This window comes from Dipodomys spectabilis, unplaced genomic scaffold (assembly GCF_019054845.1).
Source record: "Dipodomys spectabilis isolate Male_0828 unplaced genomic scaffold, ASM1905484v1 ptg000081l, whole genome shotgun sequence".
Classification (NCBI taxonomy): Eukaryota; Metazoa; Chordata; class Mammalia; order Rodentia; family Heteromyidae; genus Dipodomys; species Dipodomys spectabilis.
The window spans coordinates 11,026,498-11,048,512 of record NW_024870758.1 but is presented as its reverse complement, the minus strand read 5'-3'; positions in this window follow the sequence as shown (position 1 = coordinate 11,048,512).

The following is a 22,015-nucleotide window of genomic DNA, read 5'->3' as shown; positions in this document are numbered from 1 at the left end:
TTTTCAGAAATGCAGAATCGCAGGCTTCCTCTCAGATCTACTAGAAACAGAGTCTGTCTATTTATAAGATCCCAGATGATTCTTTTATGTGGTGATAGCAGAGAAATTCCTGTTAAAAATCAGCTTCATGGTAAATGAAACTACCTAGGTACCAAGCTAATTAGCTACTCTAACAAAGCCACTTTAACATGCATGTCTAACTAGTAAATCAAATGGACTGCTAAAGTTTTCCAAACAGAAATGATTTGGCTAGAGGAAATTAAAATAAAATGATGAGAGGATGAGACACTCAGAAACTTGAAAAAAGGCCACCAAGAATATGGGAAAATGTAGACTCCAATTAAGTGTTTAAGTTTCCAAGTTTTCAGGCTGATTCCAATAATTCAGCTTCTAAAGACTGCCCATAAAATACAGGGAATTTCATTCCTCCCCTTTATTTGCATGAGAAAACACATTCCAATGAGGGCCGTACACAGCTCCTATCATATTTTAAGATGATTACAGGCAAACTCAGGTGGTGAAAGTAATTTAGCCTTGAGTCTTGTACCTTATGCCCCACCTGAGGCAGGCTGAGCTCCTTGGAAATGGGCTGCCTATTGTGTCTCACTGTTTAATTATTATATTAACATATTGAAGCTGCCTTTGAATTAGCTCTTCACTGCGAGTGTTTTTATTCTATAGAAAAGCCCTTCAGTGATATGCAATGAAGGTAATTTTTCTTGTCAGCTTACTTCAAAAATCCAATAAGTATAAATCCAATGCAATTAGAATTTTGCCAGCATTTTGTTTCCGTTTTCATTCTATTTTGTTTTCTTAGCATCCTTTTTTTCCCAAGTGCAAAGCATCATTTTCAGAATGCAGAACAGGCTGCTACCTTTCCCAGAATACTCAACAGAGCTGTTTTACTGCTCTGGCTCCTGAGACTCAGGACACATTTGTCCATAGTGGGCCCGAAAGTGGCTTGCCTGAGAACATGATGTCAGAGAGCCTGGTGAACTTTGGTCCATTTGGCTGAGGTTTGCATATTGACTAATTGAAAACTGATGAATGTTCATATCCAAATGCATAAGGCAAGTGAATAAAAGCTTTTTTGGAGCATTACACATAGAAAACTGCCATCCCCCAATTCACAGTCACTTTTTCACCTGCTCTCTTGAGTTTAAACTTGTGGCTGCTAGGCAAGAGAATGCTACCTCTCACCTCAAAGAAGGATGGAACATTCTGCAGTACTCCAGCTTAACATTCACTTTTCCTCTGGTGAGAGTCAATACAGAATTAGGTCCTGTTTCTAATTATTTTAGCCACACCCCACAACTGTGTCCTCTTGAAAATTACAGCATATGGCAAAGACTAAAGAATAAATATTGATTTTATTTGAGCTATATGCATGCCTTCACGACTGTTTGTTATTTAAGATTCTGGGTAAGAACTGCTCCCTCCACAGGTTGTAAGTTTAGCCAGAGCAGAAATCCTATTTTCCTCATATTTTGAGCTCACACATACCAGCAAAATGGATGAGAACTGGTTCCTAATTTCCATTCAGTGAAGTTGCTGAAGTGAACTTTGCATCAGATGTTCAAATTTCTTTTTAGCTGAATGTGAATGAGAATTAAAAAATAAAAAAGATGAAAGTCAAAGGCTTACCTCCAACCACAGAATGCAGGGTATATAATAGGTGAGGTGTTTTTTTTTTCTCATTAGCCTGTACCTACCAGCTCTCTCTAAAAGCTCCCTAATTATTTTTTACCAAGTGTAACTAATTTACAGAAACCTCTGTGTAAAAATGTCTCTTAAGTGAATTGTAATCTTAAGAAAATTTATTGTATGGATTATTTCCTTTTTTCAGTGTTACAAACTCAATGCAATGCCTCTTCTACATGGGACAGTTCTTTAGAATGCACAGTGTCAATTTATGACTAAGGGTACTGTCAAGTTAAATGAAATGACTGTTGTAATGCAAGATCTCGCAGGAGGGAAATAGAAGACAAATGAGCAGTGGCTGCAGAACCACAATGTAACCTCATTTTAATCTCCAGCATTCACCCCTCAATGTGCATGGCTGATAGGTTGTCAAGCAGGCTCAGAATAGGTCAGTTTCAGCCCAAGTGGTGGCAGCAAGTCATACAGTGGTGCAGTTCAGTGGTTACAGACACTAGCTTTGAACTCTTGACATGTCTGTGGTTGCTGAGTTATCTTGTATGGCATTTCTGAATAAAACCCAGAAGGAAATTAAGGACGAAGCCCTCAAAGTAAGGTATTTCAGTGACTGGCAATGCAAGAAGCAGAATGGGGAACATCAGCAACAGAATTCATCATCAACTTTGATCTTCAGGCTGTAGGTTTCAATTCTGTAATTTTTCATTCCTGTGTCAGAAGCAATTCAACAATAATTGAGTGCTACATACTAAGGTCTCTGAAGTCCTCAGTTTAACTGGGGAGAGGGATGCTAAACAATAATAAATAACAAGAGCAAGCCAATGATGAAGTTGATATAGAAGATGTGGCTAAAGTGTGCAGTAAATGAAGATGTGGGTTATCTGCTACAAATAGAATATCACACTGGAGCTAGGCTTTCAAGCGGAGAATTGACTGGGCAAGGATATAGGGAAAAGACTTTGATGTGGAAAACCTAAAAGCTGAATCCAAGAACGTGTGGCAAGTTCCAAAAATAATAAGGCATTTTGCTACATTAACAAAAACGAGGAGGAAGTGGCGCTTGGCTCAAGTGGCAGAGCAGTAGCCTTGAACAAAAGAAGAGAGAGGAAATGGTGAAAATAATTAAAAGTTAAGGATGAGGTGAAGACATTGGTAGGAAATGCAGAAGAATTTCAACTCTTCTAAGTTGATGATACTGATTTAACAAAATAAGTATTGGTAGAACTACAGCTATCTTTAAAAAAAAAAACTGTCTCTCCCAAGTCAATTAAATTTAAAAACAATACCAAGTCATACTTATCTTTGGTGTATTCTTTCATGTTGTGTCCTTTGGAGTTGTTCATGCTTTGACATGAGTTTAGGCTGAACGTCAATTTGAGTGTCTAGTATAACCTTCTGATAATCACCTGGCTGCCCATCTCTAATTCTTGAAGCCCATCTCCATATGAGCCAGACAAAGTCCAAACTTAAGTGACTTATCAGGTCTCCAATTGCAAGTATTTTTCATGCTCAAAACAGCTTGACCCATGAACTTAGCCATGAGTGTTTTAGCTTCTTTCTCATCACTGTGATGAAATAATCTAATTTAAAGAAATTAAAATGCAGAAGTGTTCAGCTTGGCTCACAGACCCAGAAGGTTCCATTTTGGTTTGCTTGGGAAGAATGTCATGGCAGCAAGAGCCTATGGCATAGGAGTTTCCTCACCTCTTTCCAGACAGGAAGCGGAAACCGCACAGCACTCTAAGTTCAGGTATTAATTCTCAAAGTCACACCTCTACTGAACTGCTTTTGCCATCTAGGCCCCACATCCAAATATTTCTACAACCTATTAAAATTGTACCACCAGCTCAAGACCAAGCATTCAAACACATGAAGCGAGAAGGGAAGATAACATATATGTATGTATGTATGTATATATATATATATATATATATATATAATGAGTATGTATATTCGTATACATGTGTGTGTATGAATATATATATGAATATATGTGAGATTCACCTTCTACATTGTGCCAGTATATGCATGTGAAATCAAATGCTCCAGCCATGTCATGCCCATGAATAATACAAAGTGGATAATGAATATGCCTATTTAATGCTAATACCAGAAGTCTGTCAACCTACAAGGAATATGAAACTCCCAGTGGTCCTACAGTAATATTAAGATATTGTATTTTCCAAAAATGCCTTAGCCACCCTTTTGGACCAACTTCCCTGTTGTTCATCCATTTGAATCATGTGTGCTTACAAAATTCTCCAACGATTACTCAGTCTCATACATTTTTTCAACAAAATCTCCAATAGCAGGCATATTTATACCACAATGACTTTCAAAAGATAATTTCAATATGAATTAATTAATGATTGGGTAATATTATCTAAGGAGCAAAACATCTCCACAGATGTGCAATAAATTGTTCACTAATGAATTTTTAGTAATGTATAAGGTGAACTCTTCTTTATATCTCCCTGAACAACTTAAAGTTAAGCTCAAAGTATTTAAGTTAGTGCTGTGAAATAAAACTCTCTGAACTGACAGAAACCATCTATTGCTAATTTATCCAAAACAGTACCCATTGGCCATACGTGGCTATTGAGAGCTTGAAATAAGGCTAGTATAACTGAAGAAACAATTGTTATATTTTGTTTAGTATTAATAACTAAAATTTAATCCAAAATAACCTTATATAGCTAGGAACCTCATTTGGACAATGTAGATTAATATTTATTCCTTTATCTTGTTTTGATATAAAATTGAGAAATAGGGTTTTAAAAAGTGATGATTTAGGACAAATAATAAAGGTAGAGGGTATGATTACTCGGATTCCAATCACTTCTTTATGTTAAGGGATTTTGACATTAGAATTATATTTTCTTTTTCTTTGCCTTGGTTTCTCATTGGCAAAATAAGAGGGATCACAGTAAGAACTAGCACCTGATATATAATAACGTTGGTAAAGTTTAGCTATAATTATTGTTTATGAACATATAATCTCTAATATCATGTTACTCAGTTAACATAAAATCTCCATAGCAGGTATTACTTAGTTTAATATGAAAAACTATACTGACATCCTATACAGAAAAAAATAGTAACAGTTTAGCCAGTGTAACTGGTACATTTCTCATTTTAAATTAAAATTAAAAACAAGCAAGCCATTAGCTGTAATATCCTTTCTTCTTTCCATTTTACAACAATTTTGTTTTAGTATGGTGTTTCCCTTTTGTAATATTTTCATCATATATTTGATGATCATTATATCAATGACCAAAACTGTGTCATGAACTGCAGCTATAAAATTTGCAAGTTTTGAGTTCCGGGAAGATGGCGGAGGAGAAGCTGGAATCTGAACAAGCTCTTGCATAGAAAGCAGTTTCAGAGTTCCAGTGAACAGTCCTAAGCCAGAGAATCACACCAAGTGTGCCATCACAGGACAGAGAGTTAGACAAGAGAGGGGAAGCCAAGACAAGGAGACACATCTGACCGCCTGCCAGCAGCCGCGGCGGCGGCGGCGGCGGCAGGGTCGCAGCGGCTACCGCAGCCGCGGCCATACCTGAGCGCTCACACAGAGAGTCCTGGACGAAGGAGCCAGACGCAGAGGGCGAGAGGATTCTACTCAACACCAGCAAGAACCGACAAGGAGCGGACAACTTCATCCTGCACTTTGCAGACCAGAGACGACCCAGGATCCAAGACTCGGCGTGAGTAGCCCCACTTCCTCACTCCTTCTCCGGGAGCAGAGGAGGGAAGGCCACCCCTCCCCCCCCAGCACCGGTGATCTCCATCTTGGATACCGACAAAGCTCAGAGGAGCTGCTAGCTCCAACTCAGGCCTTGGAATAAAACGAGTCATTTAACAGGTCACAAGAACTTAACGGCGAAGTGACCTGCCAGACTCAGCTCCATCCAGGGAAAAGTCACCCAGCTCAGGCACCAGCCATTGGAGTGGCTTTCCTCACTGGGTAACCAGAGCCAGAGGCTGCCCCTCCCTCTAGCAGCCTCCACAATCAATTGAAAAACAGAAACCCTGAGAATGGCTCCAGGGTGGGCTCTGTGAATTTTTCACAAAATAGCCCCAGGGAAAAGCTACTGTTTGTTGAAAGGCCTCAACTCTACCAGAACCTAGCCTCATCACCCCTCTTTTGTGATTCTCAAAGCAGATCACCCTCCCATTAAACTAACCTGGGAGGGGGATCTCAAAATCTTGGGTAAAGCAGAGCATTTTTCTGCCTGTTCGAACAAACTGACTTAAGAAACCAATCAAGCCACAGGACCTCAAGCTGACCAGAGACTCCAACAAGAGGCTGGTAACAGACAAAAGGGAGATACAGGATTCTTCCCACCCCTCCCAAAAAAAAATCAAAAAAAAAAAAAATCAAAGAACTTTTTTTTTTCTTCTTTTCTTTTTTTTTTTTTTTTTTTTTTTTTTTTTTGGTACCTTATATATATAAAATTTTTTTTTCCTTTTCTAAAACTTTTATTAATCTTTAATTTTTGCCTTTTTTGAAAAAATAATTGTTTTCCAGTAACTTTTTTTTCCTCTTATAATTTTTATTTTAGGAATACGTGAATGTACGTTTTCCTTTCTTTTCTTGTCTTCTCTCTTTTTATTTCTTTCTTTCTTAATTATCTTTTTGTTTTTTGTCTAGCTCTACTGAACTTCTGATCTTTTTTTTTCTCCCTTTCTTATCCTTTTCACCTTTTCCTTTCTTTTGTTCTTCTGTATGTGCCTTAACTCTTGTCCTGCACATCCTGATAAACCCATAGTTAACTAGCAGACCCTATCCCCCATTGTGTACACACTTAATCCACAAATTTATTACTCAATCCAAAACCTCTGAGACTTAAATTCCTTAATAGCAGTACTACCTCTTTATACCTATATAATATTTTAAGCATTTTTTAAGTTTTCCACATCTCCTCTATCTCCCTCCTGTTTTCTCATTATATTCACATTCCTCTCTAAATAGATGGTCTTTCAATCTCCATAACTATATTAATTTTTACGTTTCTAATTTTTTTTCTGGTCTCTTTTCATTTCCCTTTACCTTTCTTCTTTTTCTCTCCCTCTCTACTTGCATCCTACCCAACCTATTTCCTGCATTGAGATTAGGACATAGTTAACTCTCCCTGTGCCTCCCCACACCAATCTATTCCTAATTTTTACCCACATCTCTCCCTAACCCTAAAAATTTCTGGTTTCCCAAATTCTTCTCTGCGGTTCGAAGCCCATTAACATATAGTTGTTTGATGTTGAATAGATGTATCTGTTGAACTAGATTGTATCTGTAGACTATTGACTGTATAAATGCAAACGTTGGTTGATGGTTGCCTTAAGATAGTGTTCTAGCACAAAACTGGTGCTATTTTCATCTCAAATGGGCAGAGTAAGCCGAAAAAACACAAGAAAAATGGCAAATCCAGGTATCTCAATTCCCAATCTTGATAATCAGGGGTCAGATCAGATAATGAACAATCCAGAGGAGAGTTCCCAAATAGCTCTACAAACACTGGTGGCAAATATGATAAATGAGAAGTTTGACAACTTACAAAGGACTCTGTATGAGCGTGATAGGGAGAGAGAGGAGGCATCCCAAAAGTTTATGCAGGAATATCATAAGCGTGAGGAAGCTACTCAAAAAATGATACAGGATTTGCGTGAACAACTTGAGAATACTCAAAGAGAAAGGGAGGAATGGCGTGAGCAGGCTGAGAACACTCAAAGAGAACTGCAGGAATCCCAGGAACGGGAGGAAAGAGAACTGCAGGAATCCCACAAACGGGAGGAAGCTAATCAAAGAGTAATTCAGGAATTGAGAGACCAGGTAGAGAACACACAAAGATCAGTAAAGGCATTCATGGAATCCATTAACAAAGAGCTGAAGGAAGTCAGGGAGACCACAAAGGGAATGCTGAATGGAACCCAACAGAAGGAATGGGAGTCCAAAGAAATCATAACCAATCAACTAAGTGATTTGAGAACAAACACTGAACACCAAATTAAGGAAGTAAAGAAATTCATACAAGACCTAAAACAGAGCTTCAACAAAGAACTTGAAGCCATCAAAGCTGACCAATTAGAAGGAAAAGAGATAAAAAACAAAGTAGAGAGTCTTGACAGCAGGTTAGACCATGCAGAAGATCGAATCTCAGGGATTGAAGACAGCCTAGATATTATAGAGAAAGAACATACAACCATCCAAGACAAGTCCAAGAAGTATGATAGATCTATTCAACACCTAGAAGACACCATCAGAAGGCCTAATCTAAGGATAATGGGTGTAGAGGAGCACCTAGAAACAGAAGTTAATGGTCTAGGAAATTTGTTTAACAGGATCCTAGCAGAGAACTTCCCAAACATACAAAAAGATAGGCCTATTCAGATACAAGAAGCTTTTAGAACCCCAAATAGACCAGACCAGAATAGGACATCCCACCGTCACATTATAATCCACACAGGATCAACTCAGACCAAGGAAAAGATCCTTAAAGCTGTCAAGGAGAAAAGGTTAATCACCTATAAAGGGAAACCAATTAGAATCACCTCAGATTTCTCAGCAGAGACAATCAAAGCAAGAAGAGCCTGGAATGATGTATGCCATGTCCTAAAAACAAACAACTATCAACCAAGAATACTGTACCCAGCTAAACTCTCCTTCATAACTGAAGGCCAAATAAAAACCTTCCATAGCAAAGAAAAATTGAAACAATACATCTCCACCAAACCAGCCCTACAAAAGATTCTTAAAGATGTCCTACACATAGAAAACCAACAAGACCGCAACAAAGGCCAAGAAACTGCACCCAAACTGAGAATCCAAGAACCATAGGAAGAACCTAGTTTTCGCAGCCCCCAAGAAGGTGGATAACATGGCAGGAACTCCCAAATACCTCTCAGTCCTATCTCTTAATGTTAACGGACTGAACTCTCCAATTAAGCGACATAGACTGTCTAGTTGGATTAAAAAACAAGACCCTTCTATCTGCTGCCTGCAGGAGTCACATCTTGCCCGTAAAAACAAACACATTTTCAATGTTAAAGGCTGGAACAAAATCTACCAAGCAAACGGCCCCCATAAACAGGCGGGAGTTGCAATCCTAATATCAGATAAAATAGACTTCAAATTAAAATTCGTGAGAAGAGATAAAGAAGGTCGCTACATACTAATTAAAGGATCTCTCCTTCAGGAGGATATTACAATTCTAAATATCTATTCGCCAAACAATGGAGCACCCAAATTTATCAAAGAAACACTACTTTCCCTCAAATCCCATATAGATCCAAAGACATTAATTGTTGGGGATTTTAACACACCACTCTCCCCACTAGATAGATCAACTCGGCAAAAACTCAACAGAGAAACCGCAGATCTAAACAGCTGCATAGATCAACTAGACTTAACAGACATCTACCGAACATTTCACCCAGCAGCATCAGAATACACGTTTTTCTCAGCAGCACATGGAACGTTTTCTAAAATAGACCACATTTTAGGCCACAAAGCAAACTTGTCTAAATTCAGAAACATTGAAGTTATACCTTGCATTCTCTCTGACCACAAGGGAATAAAATTAGAACTCAACACCAAAAGCCACCAAAGAAAGTCCAGTATCACATGGAGGCTGAACAACACACTGCTGAATCAAGAGTGGGTCATGGAAGAGATTAGAAAGGAAATTCAAATGTTCATGCTATTCAACAAAAATGAACACACAAATTACCAGCTCCTCTGGGACACAGCAAAGGCAGTACTCAGAGGCAAGTTTATAGCTCTGAGCTCCCATATCAACAAATTGGAGAAATCTGAAACTAGCAATTTAATGACACATCTAAACCTCCTTGAAAAAGAGCAGCAAGATAAACCCCAATCCAGTAGATGGAAAGAAATAATCAAAATTAAATCAGAATTAAATGAATTAGAATCCAAAAAAACTATAGAAAGAATCAACAAAACAAAGAGTTGGTTCTTCGAAAAACTTAACAAAATTGACAGACCCTTAGCAAATCTTATCAGAAAAAGAAGAGAACACACCCAAATTAATAAACTCAGAGATGAAAATGGAAACATCACCACGGAAACAACCAAGATTCAGAACATTATAAGGGAATACTTCTCAAAACTTTATGCTAATAAGTTTGAGAACTTGACAGAAATGGACCTTTTCCTAGCAAATATTGACATGCCAAAACTAAACCAAGATGAGTTAAACCAGCTTAACAGGCCCATATCAAGCATTGAAATAGAAACAGCAATAAGAGACCTCCCAGCTAAGAAAAGTCCAGGACCAGATGGTTTTACAGCGGAATTTTACAAGGCCTTCAAAGCAGAGCTCACACCAATTCTCCTCCAACTCTTCAATGAAATTGAAAGAGAAAGCTCACTACCGAACACATTCTATGAAGCCATCATAACCCTCATCCCAAAACCAGGCAGGGACTCATCAAAGAAAGAGAACTATAGACCCATTTCTTTGATGAACATTGATGCAAAACTTCTCAACAAAATTTTGGCCAATCGACTTCAACAATTCATCCAAAAAATCATACACCACGATCAAACAGGATTCATTTCAGGGATGCAAAGCTGGTTCAATATACGCAAATCAATTAATATTATTCATCACATCAACAGGAGCAAGAATAAGAACCACATGGTTATCTCAATAGATGCAGAAAAAGCATTCGACAAGATCCAACACCCCTTTATGATGAAGGTTTTGGAAAAATTAGGAATCCATGGAACATTCCTCAATACGATAAAGGCTGTATATGACAAACCTACAGCCAGCATTATACTCAATGGTGAAAAACTAAAGCCATTTCCTCTTAACTCAGGAACAAGACAAGGATGCCCACTCTCTCCACTTCTCTTCAATCTAGTATTAGAATGCCTAGCTACAGCAATAAGACAAGATGCAGACATAAAGGGGATCCAAATAGGGAAAGAAGAAATAAAACTCTCCCTCTTTGCAGATGACATGATCTTGTATTTAAAGAATCCCATAGACTCCACTCCCAAATTACTCAAGCTGATTCAAAACTTCGGCAAAGTAGCAGGTTATAAAATTAACCCCCAAAAATCAATGGCTTTTCTGTATGCCAACAATGAGAAAAGTGTGGCTGAAATTAGGAAAGCAACTCCATTTGTAATAGCCCCACAAAAAATAAAATACCTAGGAATTAACTTAACTAAAGAAGTGAAGGACCTCTATGATGAAAACTTTAAAATCTTGAAAAAGGAAATCAACACAGAACTTAAAAAATGGCAAAACCTCACATGCTCCTGGATTGGAAAGATTAACATCGTGAAAATGGCAATACTTCCCAAGGCTATCTACAAATTCAACGCAATACCTATCAAAATTCCACCCTCATTCTTCAAGGAAATAGAAGAGGCAATCCAAAAATTCATATGGAACAATAAAAGACCCCGAATAGCAAAAACGCTCCTGAATGGAAAGAACACTGCTGGAGGAATATCAATACCAAACTTCAAACTCTACTATAAAGCCATAGTAATCAAAACAGCTTGGTATTGGCATAAGAACAGACCTCAGGACCAATGGAATAGAATTGAAAACCCAGAAATGAACCCACAGACCTATAGCCATCTAATCTTCGATAAGGGAGCTAAAACAATAGAATGGAAGAAAGACAACCTCTTCAGTAAATGGTGCTGGCAAAATTGGTTAACTACATGTAGAAAACTTAAGCTAGATCCTTATATATCACCCTGCACCAGAATCAACTCCAAATGGATCAAAGACCTTGAACTCAAAGCAGACACTCTGAAAACATTACAGGATGGAATAGGAGAAACCCTAGGTCTCCTTGGCTCAGGCCGAAATTTTCTGAATAGAGACCTGGAAACACAACAAATCAAAGAAAGGTTGGACAAATGGGATTGCATAAAGTTGCAGAGCTTCTGCAGGGCAAATGACATAGCTAGCAAGATCAATAGAAAGCCCACGGATTGGGAGAAGATCTTTACTAGCCATACAACGGACAAGGGTCTCATATCTAAAATATACTTGGAACTCAAAAAATTAAACCCCCCAACAACAAATCCTCAAAGAAACAACTGCCCAATAAATAAGTGGGCGAAAGACTTAAAGAGAAACTTCTCTGAAGAAGAAAGAAGGATGGCCAATAGACACATGAAGAAATGTTCAACATCCCTAGCCATAAAAGAAATGCAAATCAAAACAACATTGAGATATCACCTCACTCCAGTGAGAACGGCAAAAATCAAGAACTCTAACAACAACAGATGCTGGAGGGGATGTGGACAGAAAGGAACCTTAATTCATTGTTGGTGGGAATGTAAACTTGTTCAACCACTTTGGAAAGCAGTATGGAGGTTCCTCAAAAGACTCCACATAGAGCTCCCCTATGACCCAGCAATCCCACTTTTGGGCATTTACCCTAATGTTTACAAACAAGACCACACTAAAGCTACCAGCACAACTATGTTTATTGCAGCATTATTTACCATAGCTAAGATATGGAACCAACCCAGATGCCCCTCAGTAGATGAATGGATCAAGAAAATGTGGTATATATACACAATGGAATTCTATGCCTCCATCAGAAAGAATGACATTGCCCCATTTGTTAGGAAATGGAAAAACTTGGAAAAAATTATATTAAGTGAAGTAAGCCAGGCCCAAAGAAACGTAGGTCCCATGGTTTCCCTTATTTGTAATATCTAGTATATGTATGAGTCAAGCGGAAAAGGTCAGATAATGTGATGTCAGGAAAATGAACCCTTAGATGTGTATTTTAATGTTTTTTTCTTTCATGCATGTGTTTCTAACACATTTATAAGATTATCTCTTTGTTGCTTTGTATGTCCCTCCCCCATAGTATAACCCTTGCTTTCACTATATTTGATGTCAGTATAACTTGTGGAGGAGATGGGGAAAAACCAGTTGTTTAAGGATACAGGTGGACCTGTTGCAACAATGAGAAGTACAAGTTGTCATGTCCAAAACGAACTTTACAATGTTGGTGGGGGGGGGGCTGGGGGGAGGGAGGAAGGAGAAGGATTGGGATTAGGGGGGGAGGGGGGAGGCTGGGAAGTGATGTGAAGGATAAACAAAGGAGGAGGCTGCAATGCTTGGTAAGAAATGTACACATTATCCTGCCCATGTAACTGTAACTCCTCTGTACAGTATGTTCACAAATAAAATAAAATTAAATTAAAAAAAAAAAAAAATTTGCAAGTTTTTATTTGAAATTACTATAACTTGAAATATGAAAGTAATTGGGTGGGATTTTTATCTCCAAGGAAAGGAAATATTTCAACCCCCTACCTGTGAGTATGAAGATATTTTATTTGTGCAGGCTACACTGTAAACTATTTTAGCCTCCTCTCAGGGAACAACTGTAGTATGTTGCTAGCATTAGAAGTAAAGCAGTTTTTTTTCATTTTCTATATTCTGAGATAAAATCAGATTAAGTCTTTAGAGAAAAATGGCTACAACATTTATTCAACAACAACAACAAAACAGCACGCGGGACAGTGAGTTTTCTTTATACTTTCCTTCTCTTCTTGTTTCTTTTTTTTCTTTTTTCTTTTTTTTTTAGTTTTCTATGCTTTGTCGTCATACATACACAAATGTACACATGCGAAATTTTAAATCAGGACTGCATCCAATGCTACGGAGTATATTTGAATTACACATTTTTCTCTCACAATCTATTATTGACCCACGCTCACCATAGTTTATTTTCATGCTCTGGGAAAACTAAGAACTTCTTTATCAATTTGGTCAAAAATTTTATGACTACCCTTTGTTTGACTTATAATGGAGTATAATATATTCTACCATCAATCCATAATCTTGGGCCCATCTTTGTTCTAAATATCATGCCTCCTAATGCTATGATTCATTTTAAAAGAATCCTTCAAAAGATCAATCTAAATAAATAACAAGTTAGCTTTCAGGCAAACAAATAAATTTGCATTGTTTTATATTCATCATAAATATTTCACTTAATTACTGAGGTACCTTGTTCAGAAACACAAAACAACATTATAAATGAATTAGCAATGTCCCTGCTGGTTTGGGGGGAAGTTCTATGTGACATTTTTTTAAATAGTCAAAACAAGCTATAGACCAGCCTGAACACATATTGTATACAAATGTTAAGGTCCACAAACATAGTGTAATTTGTAGGATACATTTTAAACTGCTAACATTTTTGTCTTTTATTAGTTGTTGCCTATTTATTTTCATATTGTAAGACAAAGAAACCCTTTTACCTTTTTTTGCTTTTGCTTTATCATGGAATGAAGAGACTAAATTCCACATTATCTTGAAGGTAAGATATTACTGGAAACACTGATTACTAAATTATAATAAGGCATTTTCAAAGATATAGATTGAGATTGTAAAACAAATGTACTCTCAATGTACAAATGATTTCAAGGAAAGGTAACACATTTTTGCCTTAACTAATTATAACTTTACAATAATACTTTTTTCTTAAATTATTACTCCAAATAATTGAAAATTCATATTTTTAAATGACAGTAATCTAGCCTCAAAGAAAATAGGAAAAGTTCATAATTTCTGAGCATACTTTGAAAACAGTAAGATGTCCATATTTTATGAGAGAACAGCCATAATATTTTGTGAAAATGAATTTAAATGTAATTCCTACAGAATAAGTGATATAAAATGAGTTCCCAATTCTTAATGTTTAAGTCCATTTAAAATTTTTAATGCATCATTATATAAGTACTATTTAGTTTTTAAAAATGATCTTAATTACATATATCATTATAAAATACTTGAGCTTTTTCATTATTAGACATTAAAGTATCTGCTAATTCTTTGCTGAGATCGCTTTAAACCAAGTTGTTTGCCTTTTTAGTGAACTAACAGCCTGAAGGAATTAGGCTTAAAAGAAAGAATTGAGAAAAACAAAAATATTTTGTTTGATTCAGTGAAAAGCAACAAAAATGGTTTGGTGTATATGATGCACTAACTCAAACTAAATCTGATTCTTTCTAATTTAAACAGCTTTGATTTTCTTCTTAGCAGTAGAAAAGACAACTTAAATCCTTCAACTCTAATCCTTGTATCTAATCTTCAACATGCCTTTTTTTGGTAGTACTGATAAACGTTTTACAAAAATATGATAGCAAAAGCCAGACTACTTAACATAAAAAGTATTTAAAGTGTGTGCGCTGTATAGCATATTTACATGCATTAGAAAAGATTATATGGGCACTATTAAACAATCAAAATACAACCTATGCTCTGAACCCATTCCTTTAATTAGTCCCACCCTTAATAGTCCATTCAGCTATGAATTCACCAATGGATCAGTCATTTGATGAGAGTAGAGCCCTTATGATTCAATCATCTCTCCAGTCTCTATCTCTAAATATTGCTACCCTAAGAACTAAGACTTTTGCATATAAGACTTTTGGGAAGTGGGAGAGGGACTTCATATTCAAACCCTGATAGCCTGGGTTGCCAGACGCAGGAATATGTGATATAAGAAAGCCCATATGTCATGTTAGTCTAGCACATTGGAAAATACGCATTCTTAGTTCACAGCTCCATCACCTGTACCCTTCCCTGAAATAAGCTCTGAAACCTTGCCTAGAAACTTATACCTGTTCAAAAATTCTGTAACTGTTTTTCTTTTTTTTAATACTGTTTTTATTGTAAAAACGATACATGAGCAAGGTAATGAGTACATTTCCTATCAAGCATTGTTACTTCCTCCTTTGTTTTTCCTCTTCTCTCACCTCAACAACTATACTCTACCCCCATCACCCCCCCCCCATATAAATTGTAAAGTTCGTTTTTCAACATAGTGTCTTGTGTATCTCATTGTTACAATGGTCAACCTGTATCCTTAGCTAAACATTTTGTTTTTTTTCCCTTCCCCTCACCAAATTAGAAAAGTGTATATACAAGTGTAGTGCAACAACATCAAATACAGTGAAAACAGGAGTTATACCATAGGGGAGAAACATACAAAGAAACAAAAAAAAAAAAAATCACATGACACAGTATAAATATGTTAGAAACAATAACGAGAAAGAAAAAAAACACTTGTGTCCCTATCTTGGGGTTCATTTAGATTAGCATCATCTTATCTGGTCATATGTACATAGCTTTTGACCTTTTCTGCTTGTCCCAGACATATACTAGTTATTGCAAATAAGGGAAACCATGGGTGTAATTGTTTTTCTTATTGCTAATAACAGGCCTACAGGAGCTTCGCAAACAATCTCTCCTGTAGGACTCAACTTCTCTCATCTGTATTTATTCCTTTTGCTCTGGAAAAATATCATACAATATGTATTTTCAAGTTTCAGCTTTTCCTTCTTAAAACTATCACTGTGTCATCTTTACCCTTTTCCTCTATCCCTCCATTAAGTAGAACATAATCGTTTTCAAAATCCAAATCTGCCTTATGTGTTTTATTTATTCAAACCAATCACATTTGTATATCAAATCAATCACACATTGTCCAGTCAACAAATACACACAGGGCATACATGTAGTAAATCTGTCTCTGAAAGCCAGACATAGGACCAAATACTGGCGACCCAAGCACAAGCCAGATCCCTAATCACTCTGACATTCGATTTTCTCAGCTATGAAATAAGCAAAATTTTCTTACTGTACTAGTGTAAGACAAAATGAGAAGTTCAGATTATGCAATTTACTACAAGCATAATCATTTTTGTGGCTATCAAGGTGGTTATCTCTAGGAATGTGTCTTTGAAAGGAATGGGTTTTCTGAAGATCTGTGCATATATACATACACATAGATGTGTAAAACTACAGGAAGAACACACACATATGCAACAAATGTATGCACGTGAATTGGAACCCAGCCATGTGTTTGCCTAGGCAAAAAAATGGGGTAAAGACACTCCATTACAACCAACAAAAAACTGAATGTGATGGTATAAACAAAAAACTGAATGAGATGGTATACATCTGTTATCCCAAATATATAGGAAGCATAAATAGGAGGACTGGGGATCAAGCCAGCCCAGACATAAATAAGAGACCATACACAAAAAACATATAAAGCAAAAAGAACTGGGATGATGGCTCAAGTGGTAATCTGCCTTTCTAAGAAGCACCAGCATCACTAAATATCAAACCCCAGGATCAATAAAAAAGTTTCATTTATGATCAAATTTCTATATTTATTATTATTTATTATATACAATATATCTCATATATACACATACATACGTATAAGCTTTATTTTATATACATATATTATTTATACCTTCACATATATACACATATATCTACATATACCTACAAATATCTCATTTATGAAGTATTCTTAATCATTACATATATGTATTATATAGTAAACAAGTTAACATGAAAATTCTAGCAAATGTCACACTTTTTCAGAGAATATAAAACATTTGAAACATTTTAAATGATAGGTTTTTTTCACCCAAATACTGTAATAGCCAGATATCCAGAATTCAGAACAATCTCCCAGTGGAATTCTTTACAGTTAAAAATAAAGATTCTGAAATGTACAGAAAAGATATGAGAATTCATCTGGGATTTGAAGAACACAGGCATGTGATGGTGCACTTTCCCTATCATATATTAAAAGGCGTCCTGGAAGCACAGTCACAGGAATGGCATGGAACCCTCCCCACACCAGCTGACAGGAAACAGAATGCAGCAGGCAGCCCAGGAGAGACTCATAATTCATATGACAAAGCAGGGAATACAAGCAGGGAGCTCAAAGTCATCCGTGGGAAAATGTTTAGTCATTAATTCATTATTTAGAACTTTTAAAATGGACTGCAGAATATTTTTATTTTCACATCAAATATGCCACATAAAGAGTTCAAGTAAAGACAAATAGAAGACAATGCAAATGTTTTACACTGACCATACAATCCTAGTATATGACTCTATCATTCAAATTGATAAGTAAAAACCAAAAGACTAAACTACATCAATAATGAGGATGAGGATAAGCAACTTTCAACTTTACGAATTACAAAAGAAAATCAACCTTAATGTTCCTTTCTGCCTATTAAAATTGGGAAGAATAGGGTAATATGATATTACATGTTTGATATAGAACTGTTGAATTAATGTATTCCTGCTTGCATGGTATGTTGGTACATATTTTATTTGTTCGTTCCTCCAGTCATTGAATAAATATTTTATGAGTATTTATTCTTAGTAAGAAACTGTTTGGGGGTAATTAGGAAGTTGGTGACAAAGGTTTCTTGAGTCTTTACCTTCCTTATTCTAGGAATTACTTCCAATGATTACTATACTAAAGATATAAGCAATGGTGAACAAAAACATACGTGTAAACAAGATTTTCATAGCTTTAATAGTAAAAAAATTACCTGTATCTAAAATGAATGATTGAAGGTTTATATCTTCTATATACAGTTGTTTGTGCATTCTTTATGCAAAATTAATTCAAAGATATTAAGAACCTAGTAATAATTCAAAAGGATTGAACAGTGTTCATTATATGAACACAATTTGAAACATACATACAGGAATATACTACATACAAACCCCCAAGGATTAAAAGAGACTATCATCAGATAGAAAAATGCAAGCTATTTTTATTTTCTTTCTTATTTTTTCTAATTGCTTTTAATAAAAATGTACTACTTTTATTATCAAAAGGAATATTATTTTTAAGCCCATCATGGTAGAACTTGTCTATAATTCCAGCTATGTGTGAAATGTTGGAGAGATCATTGTTTGAGACTAAGGCACAAATATTAGCAAGATCCAACACCAGAAAACAAACAGGGCATGGTGGTGCATGCAGGTAATTCAAAATACAGGGAAGGAAAGTTAGGAAAAGCAGAATCACAGTCTGAGGATCCCCAGACAAAAGCCTACATGAAAATAAGCTAGCAAATAAGGGCTGTGGGTATGGCTTAAGATGTAAAGTAAAACACTAGTCCCTGAATTCAAACATCATACTGAAAAAAGAAACGGAACAGAGAGGAGAGGAAGAAAAGGGGGGGGGATGGAACCTGAGGGGAAGGGAAAGAGGGGGAGAGGGGAGGTGAAAAAAGAAGGGAAGGGAAAAGGACAAAAAGAAAAGGGGGGGAGGAAAAAGGAGGAAGAAATCTGTTTGGTTGTTATTTTGTTGTTAGTGCTTAGCTATTATACAAAGGTATCACAATAGGGTATTTCCATGCATGCATCTAATGTATTTAGGTCAAATTCGCTTCTCTCTCTCTCTCTTTTTATTGTGAAAATACCATATAGAGAGGTTAGAATTACATGGGCAAGATAATGAGTACATTTCTTATCAAGCATTGTTGCCTCTTCGTTTCCCCTTCCCATTTCTTCCCATCTCCCACCTCCCAACCCCCCACCCCTCACCTCCAGCCAAAGTTGTAAAGTTCATTTTTCGACATAACGACTTATACATCTCATTGTTGCAATGGGTCCACCTGTATTCCTTTTTTTGCGGGGTGGGGGAGGAGTCCGGTCGTAGGGCCTGAACTCTGGGCCTGGGCGCTGTCCCTCAGCTCTTCAGCTCAAGGCTAGCGCTCTACCGAAGGGAAAAAACAAATCGCTCCTCTCTCTTATTCTTCCTTATCATCACTTTCCCCTTTATTTCCAAGAATAAGCAGTTCAGAATTATCTTTCCTAAAAAAAAAAAAAAGAATTATCTTTCCTGATTAGTTTGGACTGTATACATGGGCCCCAATATATGACTTACTCCTCCCACAGACACTTATTTTTTTTATTGTACTGTACAGAGGGGTTACAGTTACATGAGTAAGGTAATGAGTACATTTCCTATCAAGCATTGTTTTTCCTTCCTTTGTTTTTTTCCTACCATCCCTTCCTTCCCCATCTCCTCAACTCCTCCCTCCTTACCCCTCACAAGTTGTAAAGTTGATTTTCAACATAATGTCTTGTACATCTCATAGTTACAATGGGTCAACCTGTATCCCTATGTAAGCATTTTGTTTTTTCCCTTCCCCTCCCCAAATTAGAAAAATGTATATACAAGATGGAGGGCACAGGCATCAAATACAGTGACAACAGGGGTTATACCATGGGGGAAGAACACACAAAAGGAACAAAAAAACTCACATAGTACATTGAAAACAACAGCAACAAAGATAAAACCTCTTGTGTCCCTATCTTGGGGTTCATTTTGCTTATCATCATCTTATGTGGCCATATGTACATAGCTTTTGACCTTTTCTGCTTGTTAGGTAAGATTATCTTAGATGTATACTAGTTATTGCAAATAAGGGAAATCATGGGAACATTGAGATTCCACCTCACCCAGTTAGAAGGGCTATAATCAAGAAATCTAATAACAACAGATGCTGGAGGGGATGTGGCCCAAAGGGAGCCCTACTACACTGTTGGTGGAAGTGTAAACTTGTTCAATCACTTTGGAAAGCAATATGGAGGTTCCTCAAAAGACTCCATATAGAGCTCCCCTATGACCCAGCAATCCCACTTTTGGGCATTTACCCTAATGATCACAAACAAGGCCATACTAAAGCTACCAGCATGACTGTGTTTACCGCAGCATTATTCACCATAGCTAAGATATGGAACCAATCCAGATGCCTCTCAATAGATGAATGTATCAAGAAAATGTGATATATATAGAGATATAGACATCTAGATACCTATAGATATCTATAGGTATCTAGATATCTATATCTAGATATTAGTTATATCTAGATATAGATACACAATAGAAATCTATGCCTCCGTCAGAAAGAATGACACCGCCCCATTTGTTAGAAAATAGAAAGACTTGGAAAAAATTATATTAAGTGAAGTAAGCCAGACTCAAAGAAACAGAGGCCCCGTGGTTTTCCTTATTTGCCATACACACTTTTAAAAATAATTCTAGGTTTCATTACTGCATTTTCATACATGCATATAAATATTTCAATCATAGTTGCCCTGTCACCCCGCCCCTGTATCCTCCCCCACAAACTGGTGCTTCCTGCTTGTTCTTCCCCCCAAACAGCCCCCTTTTACACTCATGGCTCTCTCTTTTTTTTTTTTTTTTTTTGGTACCAGTACTGGATCTGGAACTCAGGGCCTCATGCTCTTGATTAGCTTCTTCACTCAGAGTAGTTCTATCCACTTGAGCCATATGTCCACTTCCAGCTTTGGCTAGTTTCATTGAGGATAAGAATATTGTAGTTTTGTCTGCCTGGTCTGGCTTTTAACTGCAATCCTAAAATCTCAGCCTTCTAAGTAGCTGTCAGTTTCTTGCTATGTCTTTATTTTATTTTATTTTACTTCTAACACCTAGATGCTACATATGAAAGACCACATGGAATGTTTGTCTTTGTCAGTTTGTCTTACTTCACTTATTCATTTATTTTTCATATTTTCCCATTTCTCATTGTTAAGATCTATGGACTAAAAGGAAAATTATGAATCCTCAAAAAATATACAGGGTTTGAGGGCAGATTTTGGACATTGACCCTTCTCTCTGGGATTGTTTAGCCTCTCTCTGTCCATAAATGCCCTCAAGTCTCTCAAGCATAAAAATTACTTTCTCTTGTTCTTTGAACTAGCCTATTTTTCCCCACCAGTTTCTACCACATTCCTTAAGTATCAGTAGCCCTTTCTTACTTTTCACGAAGGCATGCCTCTTTACTACATTTAAAGAGCCAACTCTGTCTCAGAGTTATTCCAGATTCAGTTTTCTCCATTCTTCTCTTTGCTCTATGCACTGTATGACTGGTCATCTTTCAGTAGTTTTCTGAACATTGTTTGTCCTTTCACCCCTAATCCTTTAAGTAGTTGTGCTTATCAATATTCTGCCCTGAGCCACCAGCTATTCTGTGTTTCTATATCCTCTTCTTTGGAAATACTGTGTTTCTCAACATTGTTATTATCCCTTTGCACATAGCACAAACTCCAGTATTCACGGTGTCTCCCTTAAACCGTACTCATTCCACTACATTTTGAAATTGCCATATAGGCATTATCCAGTCATATCAACAATAACACATCTAAAATTAAAATACCCACACTACCTTTAAATTTTCTTTCCTCATATGACTTCTCTAATCTATTTATTTCCCCAAAACTCCTATGTATGCCAAGTTCAAGTCTTACAATGTATCTTATTTCTCTTTGCCCAACGAGTTATACATGGTCTATTCTAACTTTTCATTTCCTTCCTCACTCCAACTCTTATATAACTATGGTCACCTCTGTACTATTTAGTCTGATTCTGTAGGAATGAATCCCTAGCCTAGCTTCATCCAAACCTTTCTGATACTTAAAACATGTCCAGACTTATGTAACAAGACCACCACTTTGACTTTACCACTCTGTCTTTCAATGGC